This window comes from Aulostomus chinensis, chromosome 2 (genome assembly GCF_037954235.1).
Source record: "Aulostomus chinensis isolate RoL2024-O1b breed Wild chromosome 2, RoL_Achi_v1.0, whole genome shotgun sequence".
NCBI classification, from domain to species: domain Eukaryota; kingdom Metazoa; phylum Chordata; class Actinopteri; order Syngnathiformes; family Aulostomidae; genus Aulostomus; species Aulostomus chinensis.
The window spans coordinates 2,850,903-2,872,550 of NC_141321.1; the positions used below are offsets into that span (position 1 = coordinate 2,850,903).

General features: G+C 42.9%; 1 protein-coding gene across 5 annotated transcripts in view; it reads right to left on the reverse strand.

The window, feature by feature from the left end:
* Positions 1–21,648, reverse strand: part of cemip (cell migration inducing hyaluronidase 1) — a 222,443-nt gene that overhangs the window by 199,187 nt on the left and 1,608 nt on the right. Inside the window, exon 2 of one of the 5 annotated variants that reach the window (XM_086222956.1) lies at positions 10,195–10,290. The exons of 3 other annotated variants lie outside the window; for them this stretch is intronic. The gene's annotated coding sequence lies outside the window, so the exon portion shown is untranslated. Of the gene's footprint in view, positions 1–4,344; positions 4,445–10,194; positions 10,291–21,648 lie in introns of those variants that run through there. One more of the 5 variants, XM_086222959.1, reaches the window with a different exon arrangement.

The window sequence follows — 21,648 nt, forward strand, 5'->3', positions numbered from 1 at the left end:
ACACGGTGTATTCTGCCTCACACCCGAAAGCTGCTGGGATACGCTCCAGCCCCCTGTGACCCTTAATCAGAATCAGAATCTTTTTATTGTCGCTGTACAGTGAAATTGTTAAAAAAGAGAGCACTCTTCTAGTGTCACTGTGCACTACAAATTGCAGATACAAAAGAAAAGATACAATAAATAACAATAAACAATGTAAGAACAGTAGAAATAGAAACAATAGAAATGTGCAAGATGTAAATAAAAAAAAGTGAAGGTGCAAAATGGAGATTACAAAGTGCAGAGAACAAATTAAGGTGCAGTACAGGATGAGGTAGTTTGATGGTTTTGCAGGGTCAAGACAGTTGTGTGTGTGCTTTTAACTGTGTTTGTGGGTGTTGGCAGTCCAGACAGCCCAGGGGAAAAAGCTGTTTCTGGTGCGGGACTTTTTTTTTTTTTTTTTTCTGGTGCGGGACTTAATTGACCTGAAGCGCCTGCCCGAGGGCATCAGGTCAAACAGGGGGTGGGCAGGGTGAGTAGGGTCAGCTGTGATGGCCTTGGTTCTCCTGAGGCAGTAGGATGAGGAGATGTGTTCCAGGGTGGGCAGAGGGCAACCGATGATTTTTTGGGCAGTGTTTATGACCTTCTGCACCACCTTCCTATCCTCTGCTGTGGAGTCAGCGTACCACCCTCCCAGACTGTGGGTCAGGACGCTCTCCACAGAGGAGTGGTAGAAGCCCAGCAGCAGCTTGTGGTCCAGGCTGTTTTTCCTGAGGACCCGCAGAAAGTGCAGCCGCTGCTGAGCCTTCTTCACCAGGGCCCAGACATTGTGGGTCCAGGAGCAGTCGTAGGAGATGTGGGTGCCCAGAAACCTGAAGGTGGTAACAGTTTCCACCTGTTCTACATTTATGAGGAGGGGGGTGTGGTCCTGTCTGTTTCTCCTGAAGTCTATAATGAGTTCTTTGGTATTATGGACGTTCAGGTTCAGGTTGTTGTCTGAGCACCAGTGAGACAGTTTCTCTACCTCAGCCCAGTACGCTGTCTCGTCCAACCACGGTGGCGTCGTCTGCATATTTCATAATGCGGTTGGTTGGATGGGACAGGATAAGGGGAAGAAAATGGATGGATGAATGGATGGATAGACCAGAGTGCTTTCAATTAATTTAGTCTAAAGAGACCTAACAATTCACTATGAGCAAGGACAAGCAAAAAAAAAAAAAAAAAAAACCTGCCCAGAAGCATCAAGAAGGAATCTTTAAGTAATAACTACCAATAATGTTATAGCTGCCCATAATGTAAGAAGATCCAACAAAGTAGTAACTTTCCAATAACATAATATTTTTGCACATAACATAAAGATTGGCTGGTTGTTACATTCTTGGTTTGGTCTCAAAGATCCTTCAAAAATGTAATAACTGGAGCCAATAATATATACTTATATCAGTAACACACATACATATCAGACTCTACATAAATCCACAAATGCCAAACTGCATGTATAGTACATCATAAAAGACAACAATTTGACACCAGAATAATGCCCCAAACAAAAGTTTGCAGTCTTGAGCTGCACATCCATCTCAGCCAGAAACACTTGTTCATGAGATTTTTTTTAAATACCAGCTCATACCTCCACAATAATCCTTTTTTTCCCCAGCTTTGAAATTACAGGGTGTTGTTGCTTGCCTGTATAGTGTCATGCACAGTGGTAAATATAGTGTGCCCCGTGCCATACACTCTTGAACTCTGAGATGATATCTCCCTGTCATTTCCTAGAGCTCCTGACCCTCACAAGGCAGTATAAACGCACAGAGGAGGAAGAGAAACCACCTCTTGCTAAGCTCCGTCACATCCTCGGGAGGCAGCTGAAGACACAAAAGTGAGGTAGGGAGACAGCCAGGAAATGGGAGTTGTTGTTTTTTTTAAACTAACCCCCTTTGTTTCTAAAAGGGGGTTGCTTGGCAGCAAGCACAGTGGACATCTTGCATTTTCCAAGGAGGAGATAGATTCATTTTTCCAGGATCCGATGAGGGATCAGGAGTTGAAATACCAGAGAGCCGTCCTTGACCAACCAGACCTAAAAGCCATATTCAGCATGAGGGAGCTGACCCTGAAGAGGTGGTGAAAGCAACCAGAGCCAACTCCTCTGGAAACTCCTGAGAGTATTCTGGTTTAGGGGAGTTATTGTAAAGCAATGGAGATATGCTGATGGGGTCTAGTTTCACAAGGAGGACAATTCCACAAACTTTGAGCAGTTCTGATCCATCTCATTGCTTTGTGTTGAAGAGAAAAGATATTCTTCAAGGGGAGGCGGACTGGTTAAAGAATGACTTCATTTACACGTCAGTGCCTGGAACTTCAGGGATAACTGGAATACACAAGGGCAGTCACCCAGCTGTTCAGAGAAGCATGTGAGGGTACAAGAGATCTGGTTGTGCTGTGGCCAGACCTGGCAATTCATATGGGTCAAAATCAAAGTCCCCAGCAAGATCCATGACCTCATCTTAATTGTGGAGGATGTTTGGATGGCATATAGTGGAGGGTACTACTATACCAGTGATCACTGAGAGGCCATTCAGGAGCTTGGGAAACCTTTTTGACCAAAGTCTCAAAAATATTGCTGCAATCCAACCATCAATCAGGGGAGCCAGAGAACTGGAATGGCATAGTAAATAAGTAAGACAACTAAAGACAGCCAGGAAAATTCAAGTCCTGGATTTACATGCATTCTGACTCCCATTATCTTGCCTCTGCAGATTTATGATGTACCTACCACATCAGTGGAGGCTACAGAGGGAAAGATCAGCCGATAACTATGCAGGTTGCCTGGTTTACCATGCAGGCGAAGCAGCCCAGCTCTGTGTGGGAGGACCAACAACAGTGTCACAGAGGAGTTCAAAGTCTGCTGGAAAAGAGATGTAATACAATATCAAGACTCCAAAATTCTGAAAGACTCAGCTGCCATTAAAACATCAAAATCCTCACAAGCAGGCAATGGAATACGGACCAGGAGCTGGGGGCAGCACTTTCTGGCAAGATGCTGGAGTGGGAACTCCACTGATTTCCTCAACCTGCATTGCGGTAAGCGTGTGACCTCACTTCCTGTTTGTGCATTGCTGAACGTAGTGCTTTGCTTGTTGTGCTAGCTAAAGTGTGATCATCCCCGCTAATTCCTTATTCATTGACTAATTACTACATATCTATTTACTTTATTTGGCTGCAGTTTAAAGACTATCTAACTTGATAAGTGCGTTAAATGTGGTTTGTTTGCAGCATTGGAGGCGAGGCTTAGCGGGGTTGAATTGGACCTGCGGTGGCTCCTCACAGATGGAGCCAAACAATTAGCCGCTAGAGCTAGCCAGTTGCCATTAGCTGGTGCAGACCGTCTTAGCTTAGCCCGAACTAGCATTCCCCCGGCAGCTCCCAAGAAGCTGGGAAACCAGGGTGGCTGGGTGACTGTCCAAAGTAAACATAGTCCGAAGCAGAAGCCTGCTGTCAGTGACAAACCACCAATTCTCTTCGCGAATAGGTTCTCCCAACTCGGCGACACACCCGCCGAGAAAACTACTCTGGTAATTGGAAGTTCCCTTATCAGAAACGTGAAATTAGCGACACTGGCAACCATAGTCAAGTGCATTCCAGGGGCCAGAGCGGGCGACATTGAGTCAGATTTAAAACTGCTGGCTATAAATAAACATAAATAAGATAAAATCATTATCCACGTCGGCGGTAGTGACATCCGACTACACCAGTCGGAGGTCACAACCTATGTACATTTGCGAAGACAATGTCGGACTCTGTAGTGTTCGCAGACCCCTGCCTAATCGGACCAGCGACGACATGTTTAGTCGCATGTCGTCATTCAACAGCTGGCTGTCGAGGTGGTGTCTGGCAAACCAAGTGGGCTTCATAGATAATTGGAAAACGTTCTGGGTGAGACCTGGTCTGATTTGGAGGGACGGCATCCATCCCACGTTGGACGGAGCTGCTCTCATTTCCTGAAATATGGCCCAGTTTATAATAGAACCAAAACCCTGACAACCCAGAGTTCAGACCAGGAGGCAGAGCTACCGTCTTACACGCTTCTCTGCGTATCCATTAGGGCAGTTACCCACCCAAAACTACATAGAGACTGTGTCTGTCCCCCGACCATGTCAGTTTACTCATTCCAGTTCTACTTCAGTCAATCAGAAATCAAAATTAACACAACCACTAAATTAACTCAAAAAAATCTAAAAATTAGATATGGAGTATTAAATATCAGATCTCTGATGCCAAAAACTGAATTGGTTAATGAATTGATCAACACACTATCAACACTATTGACCTGCACATAGGTCCAGGTCGATCTCAGTTCGTACTAACTAATGATAAACCCTCAGAAACCACTGTAGTCACTTATGGTGTTCCACAAGGCTCTGTGCTTGGACCAATCCTCTTCACCCTTTATCTGCTTCCTCTCGGTCACATTATTAGGAAACAGTCAATTAATTTTCCCTGCTATGCTGACGACACACAGCTGTACTTATCAATGCATCCTCATGAAATAAATCAGCTGACTAAACTGGAGGCCTGTCTAAAGGAGATAAAAACTTGTATGACCCATAATTTCCTTTTATTAAACTCTGACAAAACTGAAGTCATTATCCTTGGCCTAAAACATCTTAGAGACACCCTATCTAATGAGATAGGTACCCTGGGAGGTGTTACCTTGGCCCCCAGCACGACCGTAAGGAACCTAGGAGTTCTCTTTGATCAGGATCTGTCGTTTAAGGCCCACATTAAGCAAATTTCTAGGACTGCTTTCTTTCATTTATGAAACATTGCTAAGATCAGACACATCCTGTCTCAAAAAGATGCAGAAAAACTAGTCCATGCCTTTGTCACTTCCAGGCTGAATTACTGTAAATCCATCCTATCAGGCTGCACCAGTAGGTCCCTAAAGACTCTCCAGCTGGTCCAAAACGCTGCTGCCCGCGTGTTGACGAGAACTAGTAGAAGAGACCATGTCTCTCCTGTACTGGCCTCTCTGCATGGCTCCCTGTCAAATTTAGAATAGAATTCAAAATTCTCCTTTTAACATACAAAGTCCTCAACAGTCAGGCACCTTCATATTTGACAGAGCTCCTAGTCCCCTATTACCCAGCTAGAACCCTTTGTTCCCAGGATGCAGGGTTACTGGTGGTTCCTAGAGTTTCCAAAAGTAGAATGGGAGCCAGAGCCTTCAGCTATCAGGCTCCCCTCCTGTGGAACCGTCTCCCAGTTTCGGTCTGGGATGCAGACACCCTCTCTACCTTTAAGAGCAGACTTAAGACCTTCCTTTTTGATCAGGCTTATAGTTAGGGCTGCTTAGGCTGGCCCTTAGATATGGTGCTATAGGCTTAGGCTGCTGGGGGATCTCCCATGGTGCACTGGGCTTCTCTCTACTCCTCTCTGTCCTCCTATATGTGTCATACATAAATCATACTCATACGTATTACTAACTCGTCTTCTTCTTCGGAGCCTTCTTCTCCCCTCATCCCAGATCCCGGTTGCTGCTGGAGGAGGCTGCAGACCTGAAGAGGCTCAAGCTACCACCCGTAGCTCCATCTGCTCACATCTGTCCATCAGTCTCTTACCAAAACTGTTTTGAAGCACATTCTGACCATCAGTATGTGAAAGTACAGTTGGTATAGTTATTTTGAGAATGCTAACAAATACTTCGGTGAGAGGATTGAACAAACACAACCAAAATGTCCAAAAAGAATGGACAAAAAAAAAAAACAATGCTAGTGCACTCAGTAAAGAGGCTAACACTAGCTTCTCAGCTCGCAACCACAACCACGGGACAGACTGCAACTCGCAAACAAACTTCGACGATGATTACTCACCCCTGCCTATGACACCAAGTAAGTCTCCACTTCCGGAGAAACTCTCTTTAATTCAAACTAATACAGAAACCACGTTTTGCTCAGATGGTGCACACTAGAAATAAAACCAGCTCTAGACAATCTTGATTAGACTACTGACTAATTTCTGATTGTTTAAACAAAAATAATGTTGATGTTCCTATCTACTCGACACCTTTAACTGATTATAAAGCTACGTATATCTGTTAATGTCTCTACCGGTCCTGTACTCTCTACTCATTCAGGTTATTGGATCCTTAATTGCTAGATACTACAAAATGATGAAAAAAAAAAGGATTATGGATAAGATTTCATTCTACTGGTTTAAAGCTAACAATGAAAAATCTGTTGGGCTTAACTGGAGACTTCTCAAATATGAGATAGGAAAATATTTAAGAAAGAAGGGTAATCAAACGGTTAAGAAAAGGAAAGCAGAGAACTTGTGCATTGTCTCAAGCATAACTAAGTTATCCAGCAAAGACCCTGACTCCTAACAGAGGAAGAAAAAGAGGAACTATGTTGCTCACAAATCAAACTTGACAAATTATATCGCTAAAGGCAAAAGGTGCTTTCATGAGATCGCACTCTAAATGGTTAGAAGGGGAACAAAACTCTCATTATTACTTTAACCCAAAGAAACATCATCCCACCAACAACATCATTAGTAAAATAGCAGAATTTTGCTCAAATTTTTAAAAAGATCTGTATCGTTTTAACTATAGCCACACTGCAGCTGATAATTTCTTAAACTCCCTTTCTGTTAAAATAATAAGTGCAGCAGATAGAGAGTCCTGCAACAGGCCTATATCACCTCAAGAAGTTCAGCAAGCTATAGATCAACTCAAAAACAACAAATCCCCAGGGTCAGATAGCCTGACATCTGAATTCTATAAATATTTTGTCACTGAACTGACACCCTTTATAAAGTATTTTGAAAATGTATTAATAATAAATGTCTCCCCACTACTCTGACCTAAGGTATTACTGTTTTAATTCCCAAAGCAAACAAGGACAAATTACTTTGAGATAATTGATGACCAATTTGTCATCTTAACAATGATTATAAAATAATTCCTCTCTTATTGGCTAAAAGATTAAGGGGAGTACTGGACTCTATTATAGTCAGGTTTTATGAATAAGAGGCATATAGCAAACAATGTTAGACTATATTTCTTGGGGGAGAAACCCCCCAAGAAATTTTGAAAATTGGGCTGTTAAAATGCAGTTTTAACATATTTTGTGAAAGGAAGGCCAATTGTTGGGGTCCTTATAGTCACATTCGAATAACAAATAAAGCTATTTTTTTAATGCAGGGAATTATTGGGGGTGGCACAGTGGTTCGCACTGTCGCCCCACAGCAAGAAAGTTCTGGGTTCGAGCCCCAACTTGAGCACGGGGTCTTTCTCTATGGAGTTTGTATGTTCTCCCTGTGCCTTGGTGGGTTTCTCTCCAGGTACTCAGGCTTCCTCCCACAGTCCAAAGACATCAAGAGGGGACGAGGTGAATCCAGACTCTAAATTGACCATAGGTGTGGCTGTGAGAGTGAATGGTTGTCTGTCTACATGTGTTGGCCATGCGATGGACTTGTGACCTGTCCAGGGTGAACCCTGCCTCTCACCCAAGGCAGCTGTGATAGGCTCCACCCCCCCTTCCACAACCCTTAACAGGATAAGTGGTAGAAAATGCATGGATGGATGGACTTATTGGTACGAAAGATAATATAAAGGTAACTGATGTGCACCAGTGGCCTCTTCTTGGACATCTGTATTCTAAGTTCTGACCTGAGAAGCACTGGAGAATATACACATACACTTTTCTGGTGCTGTCTTTCTCTTCTTGTCTGATTTGCCCCATTGCATCAAAAACTAGAAGGTCCTTACGGAAGGCATACTTATGCAAAGAAGATGTTGTGTTGAGAAAAACACGGTCACTCTACTCATGTGACAGTGGAAAGAATGTGGTGGTATCATCACCAACCTCAACTGATGACGGATGATTGACACATGTCAAGACCCAGCAGTGAGTGGGCTGATATAAAAATGGCCTTTATGTTCTCCGCAGCTGTGTGGGATGCAAAGAACAGTCCAAAGTTATTCTATTGGGACTTTAGCACTTGAGGGAAGGGTGCTATACTGTTGCCAGCAGTAAAGAGAGCTAAGTAGGGGAGCCATTACTGCTTGAGGAGTTGAAGTGCAAAGCTTCCTTTAGGTAGCAAGGAAACAGGGGAGTTAGTAAGTGCCTGTGGCCCACAATGAATGGCCTCTTCATCCTGTTAGAGCACAACACATATGGTGCTTTGTGTTTAGCTGAAAGATCCAGATCCCACTTGCTTCAGGACCAGATATAACATGTTTCCATTAAATCTTTTTGATTTTCAATGGGTTTTTATACTTTTTTAAGTATATATATCCATCCATCCATCGTTTTCTGCTTATTCGTACATTAAAGGTCACGGGGGGGGGGGGGGGCTGGAGCCTATCCCAGCGTCAACGGGCCAGAGGCAGGGTACACCCTGGACAGGTCCCCAGTCCATCGCAGGGCCAACATAGAGAGACAACCAACCAACCATTCACACTCACATCCATACCTACGGTCAATTTAGAGTATCCAATCAGCCTAGTCACCAATTGCATGTATTTGGATGGTGGGAAGAAGCCGGAGGACGCGGAGAGAACCCACGCAGGCACGGGGAGAACATGCAGACTCCACACAGAAGATCCATTGCCTGAGCTGGGACTCGAACCCAGAACCTTCTTGCTGTGAGGCGACAGTGCTAATCACTGCACCACCGTGCAGCCATATATATATACAGTATATATATATATATATATATATAAATAATAATAACCTCCGAATAATAGTCGGAGGTTGTCATTGCAGCTGTTTACCCCTCTTGTGACACAATTGGTGTGACTTAGTTTGGAAGGTTCCCCCGTAGTTCGCAGTGTATTTGCTCCTTGTGCCCTTTTGCTGTGCTTTTGTTATTGATGTTAGCACTGTTTTACCCTCTTGCAGTGTTGAGTGCAGGGAAGTATGCAATAGTCTGTTCGTAGTAGAGTGTTGATCATTAAGGCCTGAGCCTGAAGGCACTTCAGGCGAAGACCCTGATATGTGTGCTCGGCAGAGCAACACATTAGCAGCACTAAAAACACATACTAAACAGTGTCCCAGCACCCCCCAACACCCATGAGGCAGCTCGGCCAGATGGCCCGGAGCCGGTTTTCACATACACACCCATTCAAAACCTGGTACTAGACTGTTTTTGCTGTCTGTCAATGAGTGCGCACAATATGCGTATTATCTAATTTCACCCCCTGAACATGCATGAAATTCACTGAAATTCGGCACACTTCTCTGGTCTGCCTAAACATTCACTAATCTAAAAAAAAACACCACAAAAGTCAATAGCACCACCTAGGGAGCCACACAACCAAAAGATAATTTCTGATAATTTGGAGCGCTATAACTCCTCACAACAATGTCCCACAAAGATGGCACCAACACCGTTGGACTCGTCTCATCAAGACGAAAAATTCATACACTCTGACCCTCACCTATCTACAACAGAATGTCCACAAACTGGACAAAACTGTCAAAATGAGGACTTTTTTTACTCCCTGAAAAAAATCTATCTCCTCCTACGGCATTAACAGTATCGCTTCCAAACATTCACACATTACTCTCCCAACTGCCTGTTTCCTGTGCCCCTCCTCTCTACCTGCGTTGTGGTAAGCGTGTGACCTCACTTCCTGTTTGTACATTGCTGAACGTAGTGCTTTGCTTGATGTGCTAGCTAAAGTGAGATCATCCCCGCTAATTCCTTATTCTTTGACAAATTACCTTACCAAACTGCATATCTATTTGCTTTATTTGGCCTAAGTTTAAAGACTATCTGTCTTTAAACTTAGGCCAGCCTTTATTTTTGTAAACTCTCCACTCTAAGTTAGCAATGGCTTCCCCCTCTCGCTCTCCTCTCTCCTGCTCAGTGTGCCACATGTTTAGTTTTGCGAAGACGATGTCGGACACCGTCGTGTTCTCTGGACCCCTGCCTAATCGGACCAGCGACGACGTCGTTGTCATCAGTTCATTCAGGGTTCAGGATTCATCATAGCACAGAAACAGCACTAGTCAAAGTTACCAATGACCTCCCACTAGCATCAGATGAGGGACTGGTCTCTGTGCTGGTCTTATTAGATCTTGGTGCAGCTTTTGATACCACTGACCACCATATCCTTCTACGGAGACTGGAACATGTCATTGGCATTAAAGGAACTGCACTTAACTGGTTCAGGTCATATTTACTTGGTCGATCTCAGTTTGTACTCACTAATGATAAACCCTCGGAAACCACTGCAGTCACTTATGGTGTTCCTCAAGGCTCTGTGCTTGGACCAATCCTCTTCACCCTTTATCTGCTTCCTCTCTGTCAAATTATTAGAAAACACTCAATTAATTTTCACTGTTATGCTGACGACAAACAGGCAAGGCAAGGCAATTTTATTTGTAGAGCCCATTTTCACAAACAGTTTGTCTCAAAGGGCTTCACATGGCATCATAACAACATCCTCTGCCCTTAGAGCCTCACATCGACTGAGGAAAAACTCCATCGAAAACCCTTTTAACAGGGAAAAATCTGAGAAACCTCAGGGTGAGCAACAGAGGAGGGATCCCTCACCCAGGACGGACAGACGTGCAGTAGATGTTATCGACAAGAACACAGTTTACAATACAAAAGCTGTACTTATCAATGCATCCACATGAAATAAATCAGCTGACTAAACTGGAGGCCTGTCTAAAGGAGACAAAAACTTGGATGACCCTTAATTTCCTTCTATTAAACTCCAATAAAACTGAAGTCATTGTCCTGGGCCCAAAACATCTTAGAGACACCCTATCTAATGAGATACGTACCCTGGGAGGTGTTACCTTGGCCCCCAGCACGACCGTAAGGAACCTCGGAGTTCTCTTTGATCAGGATTTGTCCTTTCATGCCCACATTAAGCAAATTTCTAGGACTGCTTTCTTTCATTTACGAAACATTGCTAAGATCAGACACATCCTGTCTCAAAAAGATGCAGAAAAACTAGTCCCTAAAACAAGCCCTTTGAGACAAACTGTTTGTGAAAACGGGCTATACAAATAAAATTGCCTTGCCTTGCCTTGCCTAGTCCATGCTTTTGTCACTTCCAGGCTGGATTACTGCAATTCCCCTCTATCAGGCAGCACCAGTAGGTCCCTAAAGACTCTCCAGCTGGTCCAAAATGCTGCTGCCCGCGTGTTGACGAGAACTGGTAGAAGAGACCATGTCTCTCCTGTACTGGCCTCTCTGCATTGGCTCCCTATCAAATTCAGAATAGAATTCAAAATTCTCCTTCTAACATACAAAGTCCTCAACAGTCAGGCACCTTCATATTTGACAGAGCTCCTAGTCCCCTATTACCCAGCTAGAACCCTTCGCTCCCAGGATGCAGGGTTACTGGTGGTTCCTAGAGTTTCCAAAAGTAGAATGGGAGCCAGAGCCTTCAGCTATCAGGCTCCCCTCCTGTGGAACTGTCTCCCAGTTTCGGTCTGGGATGCAGACACCCTCTCTACCTTTAAGAGCAGACTTAAGACCTTCCTTTTTGATCAGGCTTATAGTTGGGCTGCTTAGGCTGGTGCTTAAATATGCTGCTATAGGCTTAGGCTGGCTCTTAGATATGGTGCTATAGGCTTAGGCTCCTGGGGGATCTCCCATGGTGCACTGGGCTTCTCTCTACTCCTCTCTGTCCTCCTATATTTGTCATACATAAATCATACTCATACATATGACTAACTCATCTTCTTCTCGAGAGCCTTCGGGCTCCCCTCATCCCAGATCCCGGGTGCTGCTGGAGGAGGCTGCATACCTGAAGAGGCTCAGGCTGCCACCTGTAGGTCCACCTGCTCACGTCCCCGTCTGTCCATGAGTTTCTTCCTTTTCTCTCTCTCTTTATCTCTTTCCTTCTCTTTCCTTCTGCATATCTGTCTTCCTCCATTATCTGTCTTTGTCTCTGCCCTGCTCTCCTGCTCTCTTTCCCCTCAACCGGTCAAAGCAGAAGGCCGTCCCCATTGAGCCTGGGTCTGTTCGAAGTTCCTGCCTGGTAAAGGAAGGTTTTCGTCACCGCTGTTGCAGGATGTGCTGCTGATGGAGAATTGTTGGGTGTAAATTCATTGAAGGAGTGTGGTACTGGACCTGCTCTACTTGTAAAGTGTCATGAGATAACTTTTGTAGTGATTTGGCGAATACAAATAAAACTGACTTGACTTCACTTGACTATGGGGAGACCGTGTCCTCTCAGGGTACATACTGTCAAACAAACGCTTCTCACGTCTACACCATACATCCCACAGCTTTTACAAACACACCACTGCATTCCTGACAAAAATCCCTACAAAAATATGGTATTATGTGTCACTCTTGACCAACGTATGCCAACTTATTCCACTTTTCCACACTCCAATTCTCTTAATCCTCCACTCTCTCCACTCTAGCACAGATCAAAGACAGTGCAGTGGGGGAGGGGTTCTTAAAGGGCCAGCTCTCAGCTCTGCTATCAGCTCTGCATCAGACTCAGGCTTCTATCTCCTAAACTACAAGTCCCAGGGATTTGACCAAGACACCGTTAGATTCAGGCTGGTGTCAGTGACGCGGCCGCACAGGCCCTAACAACGCTGCTTGCAGCTTTAATTATGACTGCTGTTTGTTATAGCCCCTCTTTTCAGGAACTTCTTAAGGTCATGGTCCAAATAAATACTTCATATTCTTTCTACTAAGGTACAATGTGTCTGTGATTGTTTTCAGTCGTCTTAATTGGACCAGGTTATCAAGAATTATTTAAAGGTCTACTACAGTATGACACACCAGATACTAGGGTTGTCAAAAGTATCGATAACCAGATATTATTCAATGCTAAAAATTAGTATAAGGATAAGATACTCATTTGCAAAAGTATCGATACCAACGGCAACGTCTCCTCCTGAAGTTGACACACAGCTTCACTCAGCACCGCCGTACACACGGACTACCTCTTTGCTCCTCCCCTTACTCGAAGCTCAGCGTTTATGGTACAGAGCTGGTGAAACATGGCAAGTGCTGCTGCTGGACCTTCGCAACCAATTTTAGTCGAAAATGTCAAAAGCAAAGTATGGAAGTATTTTGCACATGAGGAAAACAGTTAGGGGGACATCATACATAATGACAGGCCTGTTTGCAAGCACTGTTACAAGGCAGTGGCAACAAAGTCAAGCAGCACTAACAACTTGACAAAACACCTGAAAGACAGACACCCAACTTTTTGCACCAAATTGTGAGAGGTCAGTAAAGCTCCCGTTTCAACAACATTTAAGTATTAAACATTATTATGACCATGGCTCTCAAGATTGCATTCTCTGTGGGCGTGAGATGTGACAATGGGGGAGTTACATCATAGATGTATTGTATTGCTGGGTTGTAGGCTATTCATTGACAACTACTTTTCCTAGCATCAGCTAGGCTACATGCTATATACCGAAATATACTTCACCATAACAGAATGTGATATTTAAGGGTGAGAAACACATCATTGTGTGTGTGAAGTGGCTGAAATGCATGTGCCACACAACAAAAGTGTGAGACTTGAGAGCCCTGAGTTATAATAAATGTCGACAGGCCCCCACGTTAACATCAGCCATTTTAGCAGTCTGTTAACATTCAGCTAGCAGCTAATAATCCCTGCCCTGCGTAGTTGATGTCGAGGATAAGCTACACCGTCTTTGTCACCCGATAGATTTCAAAGTTGCAAATCATTCTCATAATTAAAAACATTTTATGCCTATTATTTTGTCATTTTTTCCCATGGTATTGAAAACTGGATAGAGTGTCGACTTTTTTCCTTGGTATCGGTATCGAATATTGAAATTCTAGTATCGAGACAACCCTACCAGATACCAATGATGCTCTGGATCAATTCCAAAATCAAATCGATTGTTCCCCAACCTAAGGTTATTCATACTCCCAACTTAGTTAGACAGCTATCCTTACAGAGAGATGGACAAACTACGGTAACCCCGATAGTACTATAACAAACTTTAACATCAAACAACATTTATATTGACCCCACATTGGTTCTTTATTTAATTTTCTCTGATTAAAGGGTTCCATCGGTAGCAAAATTCATCCTGTACTTCATAGTTCATGCTCCAAGTTATTATGTAGGATATTACATATATTTGGATGTCCACCTTTATTCTAAGAAACACTGAAATCCTAACTTGTTTAGCATGAGCCAAGTGTGAAACTACATTCTAAAAGTTACCTGTGGGAAAAAGCTTTGGTTAGAGACAGAATAATATTTGTGATATTCTACTATAAATCATCAAACCTGCATCCTAACAATTCTGCAATATGAAATATATAGTTGCTGGTATTGTCCAAATTTTTCTGCCATTACAGGGTTTGAAACTTCTGACTCCACAAATCTAGGTGAAGACCTTTGATACAGCCCCGGCTTCTTCAGGCTGCAGTGACACTTGATGTTGGGTGACCAGATCAGAGAGATCACAGATAATTAAGGCTACGGTGCCTTCTCTTAAAGAACGAACTACTGTTATGAGAAAAGCATGAACTAATAGATTGGTAAGGAGGGAGGAAAGAAGAAGGAAGAGGAGGGCTGAAGCATGTTGACTTAGCTCATATTAAAATATGTTATAGAGCATAAAAGAGTTGATGGATGGGTCCAAAATAAAAAAGATTTATAAATTCTCTTGAGGCAAACTAATTTGGAGTTATTTTTCTCCACATTCAGAGCAGAAAGTAAAGCAGATTGAGCCAGCAGGCCTGACCGGGGGCAGGACACATTTTCTTCTGTTATTTTAAGCTCAAGAGCTGATGGCTTCCTCAAGTAAACTGTGGTCTTTGGCTGCCCTCATGCCCTCACGCACAGTGGCAGGTCTCTGCCAGGGCCTTCCCTGTGTGTGTGTGTGTGTGTGTGTGTGTGTGTGTGTGTGTGTGTGTGTGTGAGTGTGTGTGTGTACGTGAGTGTGTGTGTGTGTGTGTGTGTTTGTGTGTGTGTGTGCGCATGCATGTGTGTGTGGAAACTCCAACTTAGACAAGAAAGTAAAGGCTTTTTGGCTGAGAATAAGAGCTGTTTTCCTGAGGTAAGCGTGAATTGGTGTGAATGTAGAACAGGCCCATTCTTACCCACTTCTGGAGGCTAAGATACTTTTCTAGATAATACAATAGTACAAAAATGTTTAAAAATTATAATTAAAGAGGCTGATTAGATAAAGTAAAACAGCACATTTTGAATGCATTAAGGAAGATATTCTACAGTGTACAGATACAGATATTCCATGTGTACAACACATACTTCTGTGGTATTCAGGCCAATCCTACAGGAACCTGCATAGTTGCAACACACAAGTCTCTTAATATCAAGGTTCTTGTTCTAACAGATCCACCACACAGAGAATTATGTTAAATTTTTGCAAAGAAGAAAACAAAATGACCTCTGTGGGACTATTTTGGATTTGACTTACACAGCCGGAAAGCCAAAATACATAAAAGTCTCCACCACCACCAAGTTTTACAAGCATTTCATGATACATAATCTTGCTGAGCATGCCCTGTTTACTGCAAGAAAAGTGATTTGAAAGACAGTCAAATCACATCAGATGTTTGCAGATCTCTTTATGCAATGAAGGAAAAGTTGGGACAGGCATTATGGAGTGAAGGGAATGCACCCCTGCTTCCACCTGTTTGAATGTATTACCTTGGAAATAGTATTTATTATGAAAGTGCAAAGCAGACTCTTCAGTGTTGCAATGCATCTTCTTCTTAAAGAGAGCAATATGCTCTGAAGAAGATGCATTAGAGTATCTAAATGTCAACAGTACACCTTGTTACATATTATGATGTGCTTCTCCTAAGGTGCCTTTTGCACTGTTAATATAATGCATTATATCTGTCAATTTCAATTTATACATTATGAATTCTTCTTACGTGTTAATTATTTACTGAGTAGTGTAGGAGACTTACCATTAAATTAATTAAGTAAAACAAAAACAAAAATAGATCATATCAGTCGGGTATTTTTTATCCATTTTAATGGCAGCTACACTATACTGAGTATATTTCTAACAAGAAACATAAAATGATCAACCTCTGAACAGGCCAGGCACTCAAGAGGTTGAAGTACTCAGGATTTGCACAGCATAACATGCAAAATATTTCACAGACTCCCCATTCATACCATGCCCTAGTTACTGTTATTAAGTGTTATTTTCTCCCCAGAGGGAGATTCCTTCTCTAAGGAAGGCTTGTCATTATAGAGAACTGTGACTTTATAATCAATTACTGTCAGATCTGCTCAAAATACATGTTGAACAAGCCATCATTAAGAGCCAAACAATTGAATTAACTCATCCACAGTTTGATCAGAACCGTCACTCATACTAAAAATCCCACTATGTTGAAAAATATCGAGGCATTCTGTGGCCTTGACAGCTATGTGTAATAGGTTTGGGAAATCTGCTCCCTTCATTATTCATAACATCAATTTCCAAACCTTTCAAGAGTGGGCTAGATTTAGATAACCATCCACACTGCAGTCCAGAGCAGCAAAACGGGCAGTATTTCTTACAGGGATCTTTTTGATACTGTTTTAAAAGGGGATAAATATCTCAACATTTGCTGAGGCAGCAGCCACTGGAGCCACAAGAGGAATTTACAAGATAATGGTAAGCTGAATTTCCATTGTGTTTCAAAGATTCCTTGAGTTACTTAAATGGAAAAAACTGGCCAGACTTGTGATTTCCAGTGATCATCGATGAATGATCGCTGACCAATTAAGAAAAACTCAGGTGCAGGAGCAGAATCAAAATGTGGGTGAGCTGCTCAAACAGCTACTGGAGGAAGTTTCTAAATTTCATGCTTCATCAATTATTATTCAAAGAACAACAAGTGACAGGGTCTGCCAGTGGAGGTGTCACAAGGGACCGCAAAGATATGTAAGAAACAATCACATAACCAAAGGTGCTAACAGAGCCAGAGCAAGCGGGCACTCTGTGATGACCTACTTTCAGTTCAGGCAATGATGCTCAGCAACAAAATGATACACTACAACCTGTTCTAATCTTGTAAAGTTAAAGAGACGAAACTCCAGAGGAAAGAGCTCATACGTAGTAGTTGACTCACACAGATAACTTGAAAGAAATTCATCACAGACTAACGCGTCGACACCTGATGCATCTTCAAACCATACAAAGACATTTGAGCAAGCGGTAAACCTCATCTTGATTCGGCCGGTTAAAGAATGAAACAAGAATATTTGGAGTGCAGAAATACCAAAAGCAGTCTGCTCTGCTGTTGTGTGTTGTCTGCAACCAGGCAAGCACTCCTGCATGTCATAGCATGCTCGGAGCGGCAACGGGTCATGTGACACCGAGAACACCCCCTTCCATAACGCCGTCTAAGTACCAAGTAATAAGGAGAAGGAAGCCCTTGAAGCTCTATGACATCACTGAGTAGCAGATGTAACAAACAGATGCTCTCCTCAAAGCAGCTTAAGATTTTAACCAGGAAAGTGTTGCATCTGTTCAGCAAAACATTACCAGCATGTCAGTGTTGCAACTAGCTGGAAGAACACTCTAGACCTGGCAAACCAAAAAAACTGGTTCTGCATGTCCGCTATTGCTGTGATCTGCCAGTCCAGATATTCGGGGTTGAAGGTCATTAATCTTGGAACAGCCCAGAGGAGTGGACTATGAAGCCAGATGAGTGGGTTAGCAAGGTATGTTGAGACTAAAACCAGGGTTTTCAACGGAACGAAGGTGGCTCTCTTTTAACCTGGCTAGATCACCATGGCAACTGATGCAGCAAACTTAACGTAGTCCAGAGCAGGCTATGTTCTGAGTTTCAGCTTAAATCATCTATAAATCTATAATATATCTCTTTCACGAGCCATCTCTTTTGAAAAATGGTATCACTGGAGGGAGAAAGTATTTAGAGACTGGAGTGATCCACTATCTTTTCCTGACTGATACCCTATGGACACTACAGATTCTAAACTGAGGGAATACGTTATTCATGCAAACTGCTGGAACAGCCGTATGTGAATAACTCCACAAAAAGGAGCCACACACTCACAGTAGCAAAAACTGTGCATGTAATTGTTTTTTTTGCCACGGGAACCTACATGCATTCAGTTGGTGATGCGCAAAATCTGAGCAAGAACACTGCATGCCGCGCGATTCGCAAAGTTGTACTTGCTCTCACTGAACTACTGAATATGTTTGTAGTATTCCCTGTCCTTTTTCCTACAATGGCTATAAAAGAGGCCTTCTATAAAATTGCAGGTAATATACATTAATAGTTCACGATATCAATAATCAGTGTGACGAATACTTGTGTTTGAAATATAATGTATAACTCTAATTCCTTCATAGCACTGCCTAGGCAGTTTAAGAGCTTTGGATATGGGAGGCACAGAGACTGCATTCAGTGGTCAAATAAAAATATAAACTTACAAATTTACACAATCTGAATTTTCTGCCAGCATTGCTCTCTCGCCTTATTTGCAGCAACTGTGTTGCTTTTTGCTGTCATAATTGTTTGATATTGTTCAAAGCCCTCCATTACAGTCACTTGCTCTTCTTGACTAAAATAGGTGGCATGCAATCCATCCATTTCGAAAGACTCAAATGACACATTAAAATGCTCCTTATGATGGCGACGCACACAGAGCCTGAAGCAGAAAGCCTGAATGGACAAAGAAAGATCACATACACCGTCGTGATACCAATTACCTCTGATTGCGAGTTTAGGGTTTGTCGAGCTGGCTTAGTAAAAGAAAGCCTGGCTATGTTGAACTTGCTCTCTAGTACACCCTTGAGGTCTTAAATTCCATTCTAAGTGGCATTAAAAAGTCTTTTAAAGGCTTGAATTTAACTTGCCTGTTACCCTAAGCTGTTACCCTGATACAGTAGGATAGGCCTCAAGACTGACTGACAGACATTGTGTATGACATACATCATGTGCAGCATACACTGTACAGGGCTTGAATTGTCACAAAGTCAAATATTTTGAATGAATATTCAGTTTCAAGTCAGTTTTATTGTTTTACAGAGGCATATAAGACAACTATTTATTAACACGCAAGGTCATCGATTAATATTATGCTGTAACCCAAAAGAAGTAAACGATCAAATCACGAGCTTAAAGTTGAAGCACCAGTGCTACCATTGGACAGGTTAGTCTAGAGTCCTGTAAAACTTGTTTCCATCTTCCAAAAAGAAGACATTGCATGGGGAACTTCTGAGGGGAAAGTCTTGCAGTTTGTACTGCAGTGACCTTGACAGTTATGGAGTATTAAATCATTCTAGGTGTACCTGGAAACAGGGTTTTGTGTATTTAACCATAATTTTGTTTTGTTTTGTTCTTATGTTCGTATCTGCAGGGGTATGCATCTCAGAGATTAAACTTTAACTGACTTAAAAGTTGGCATTGAGAGACAGAGGTGGCTTTTGGCTCAATGTGCTTAATGAGTTTTAAGGTGCAATAGACAGCATTTGTACCTCCCGGTAAGCAGGAGCTGCTCTACCTCTTGCTACACTAATCTATTCTACTGGTTGCCAGCTTGACCAAACTAACCATATATGATCAGTGTTGTAATGTAAAAAGACAGATAATTAATGTGGTCTGTTGTCACACACTAACAGTAACACATGGATAACATGTGATAAGAACATGTTGATGCTATTGGCAAAGAGACTCTAAATGCTTCATCAGCCAACTCTCTGAAATGTACATATTATGAATATTTAGGACTTATTAAAAATTCCAAATGATTATTTCACCACTATATGATTTTTTTCCTCATAAATTTATACTTAGATATACTTATAACTTTGCACCTTTCTAAAACTTCTATGGATGTATTATCTTTTCAAATTATTTGTTTTCTTCAAAAGGTTGTCTTTTGCACCTTTGTGTTAAACTAATTTATTCAAAGCACAATGAACATCTACTTAACTATTAAAATAAAATGTGCAATAAATGTGTTTAGTTATCATTTACCAGTGGTGTTTCTTCAAACATTACAGGTCACAGCAAAGATGGATGGAAAAATGGTGGGTGAGGGGTTAGGGTTAAGGTTAGGGTAAAGTGTGACTCAGGGGGGGGTCTGTACAAGGGTCAAAAAGAGCATCTTTAACCCTCTCCTACTGTTCAAATCCCTTACCTTCACAGTATGGTCCGGGTCAAAATTGACCCGCCCCATGAATTGCCCTCGTAGCAAGTATTTTCAGTAGAGTTATAACCCCAAACCTATCCATACTGTTTAAATGACCTATGCTACTACAAAAAATGATTGATGAGTCCTTCCTGAATGTTTCATAGACCAGGGAAAGTGTATTTTTTAAGTTTAAACACCACTCGTGATTGGTGAAATGTCTATTATACAAGATAATTTCATGTTATTAAAAAAAGTCATAATGATTTGAACTTAGGGCTGCTCGGTGGTGCAGTGGTCAGCGCTGTCGCCTCACAGCAAGAAGGTTCCGGGTTCGAGTCCCGGCTCGGGCGCGGGATATTTCTGTGTGAGTCTCCATGTTCTCCCTGTTCCTGTGTGGGTTCTCTCTGGTACTCCAGCTTCCTCCACAGTCCAAAGACATCAATTGGGGACGAGGCTGATTGATACTCTAAATTGACCGTAGGTGTGAATGTGAGTGTGAATGGTTGTTTGTCTCTGTATGTTGGCCCTGCGATGGACTGGGGACCTGTCCAGGGTGAACCCTGCCTCTGGCCTGTTGACGCTGGGATAGGCTCTTACTAGTAAGGTATAAGCGTATGACGACGATTTGAATTTATTCTATTCCATCCATCAGCCATCAGTTCTCTTCCTTCCTTCTTCCTTCTCTTATTCCTGTTAAGGGTGTTGGGGGTGGAGCCTATCCCAGCAGCTTTCAGGCAAGAGGTGGGGTTCACCCTGTACAGGTCTCCGGTCCATGGCAGGGCCAACACATAGAGACAGACAACCATTGGCTCTCCCAGCCACACCTACAGTCAGTTTAGAGTCTGGATTAACCTGGTCCCCTCTTGATGTCTTTGGACTGTGGGAGGAAGCTGGAGTACCAGAGAGAACCCAGCAGGAACAGGGAGAACATGAAGACTCCACAAAGAAAGATCCTGTGCTGGACCTGGGGCTCAAACCCGGAACCTTCTTGCTGTGAGGCGACAGTGCTGACCACTGCACCCCTGTGGATGCTTCTTGAGCAGGGCCAGGCTCAGATTGCTGCGCTGTCCTCACGAATGCTGCTGAGGCTTCTGTGCAGGGGAGGTGTTGCCGTTTTTGCATGGAAGGAGCCACAAGGGCCTTTCCAAGCTCCTCCAAAAAGAACCTCCTCCAGTTCCTCTTGCTTGCCTGCTAGGTTGGGTTTAGCTCACTCCAAATCACAAAGGCATTGTACATGGATACGTCAGTGATGTTGTGGAGTATGACGAGGGGCCAGCAGGCGGTTTTCCTCTTGCAACTGTATTTGCCTGTGACTTTATCAAGATTGTCCACTCCGCCCTTTTTTCATTGTAGTCAAGGATGATAGCTGGTTTTTGTCTTCCCGAGTGCTCACTTCTGCAGCCTTATGTAGCGTGCTCATAAGGATCTCATTCTTGTTCTTCTTCAGCATGTATGAGACAACTGTGGTGTCCAGAGTAAAGGCACACATAGAAGAGAAGACCTCTCTTCCCCTTGTTGCAGGTAGGGCAGGTGGCAGCTCTGGTTTGTTCCTC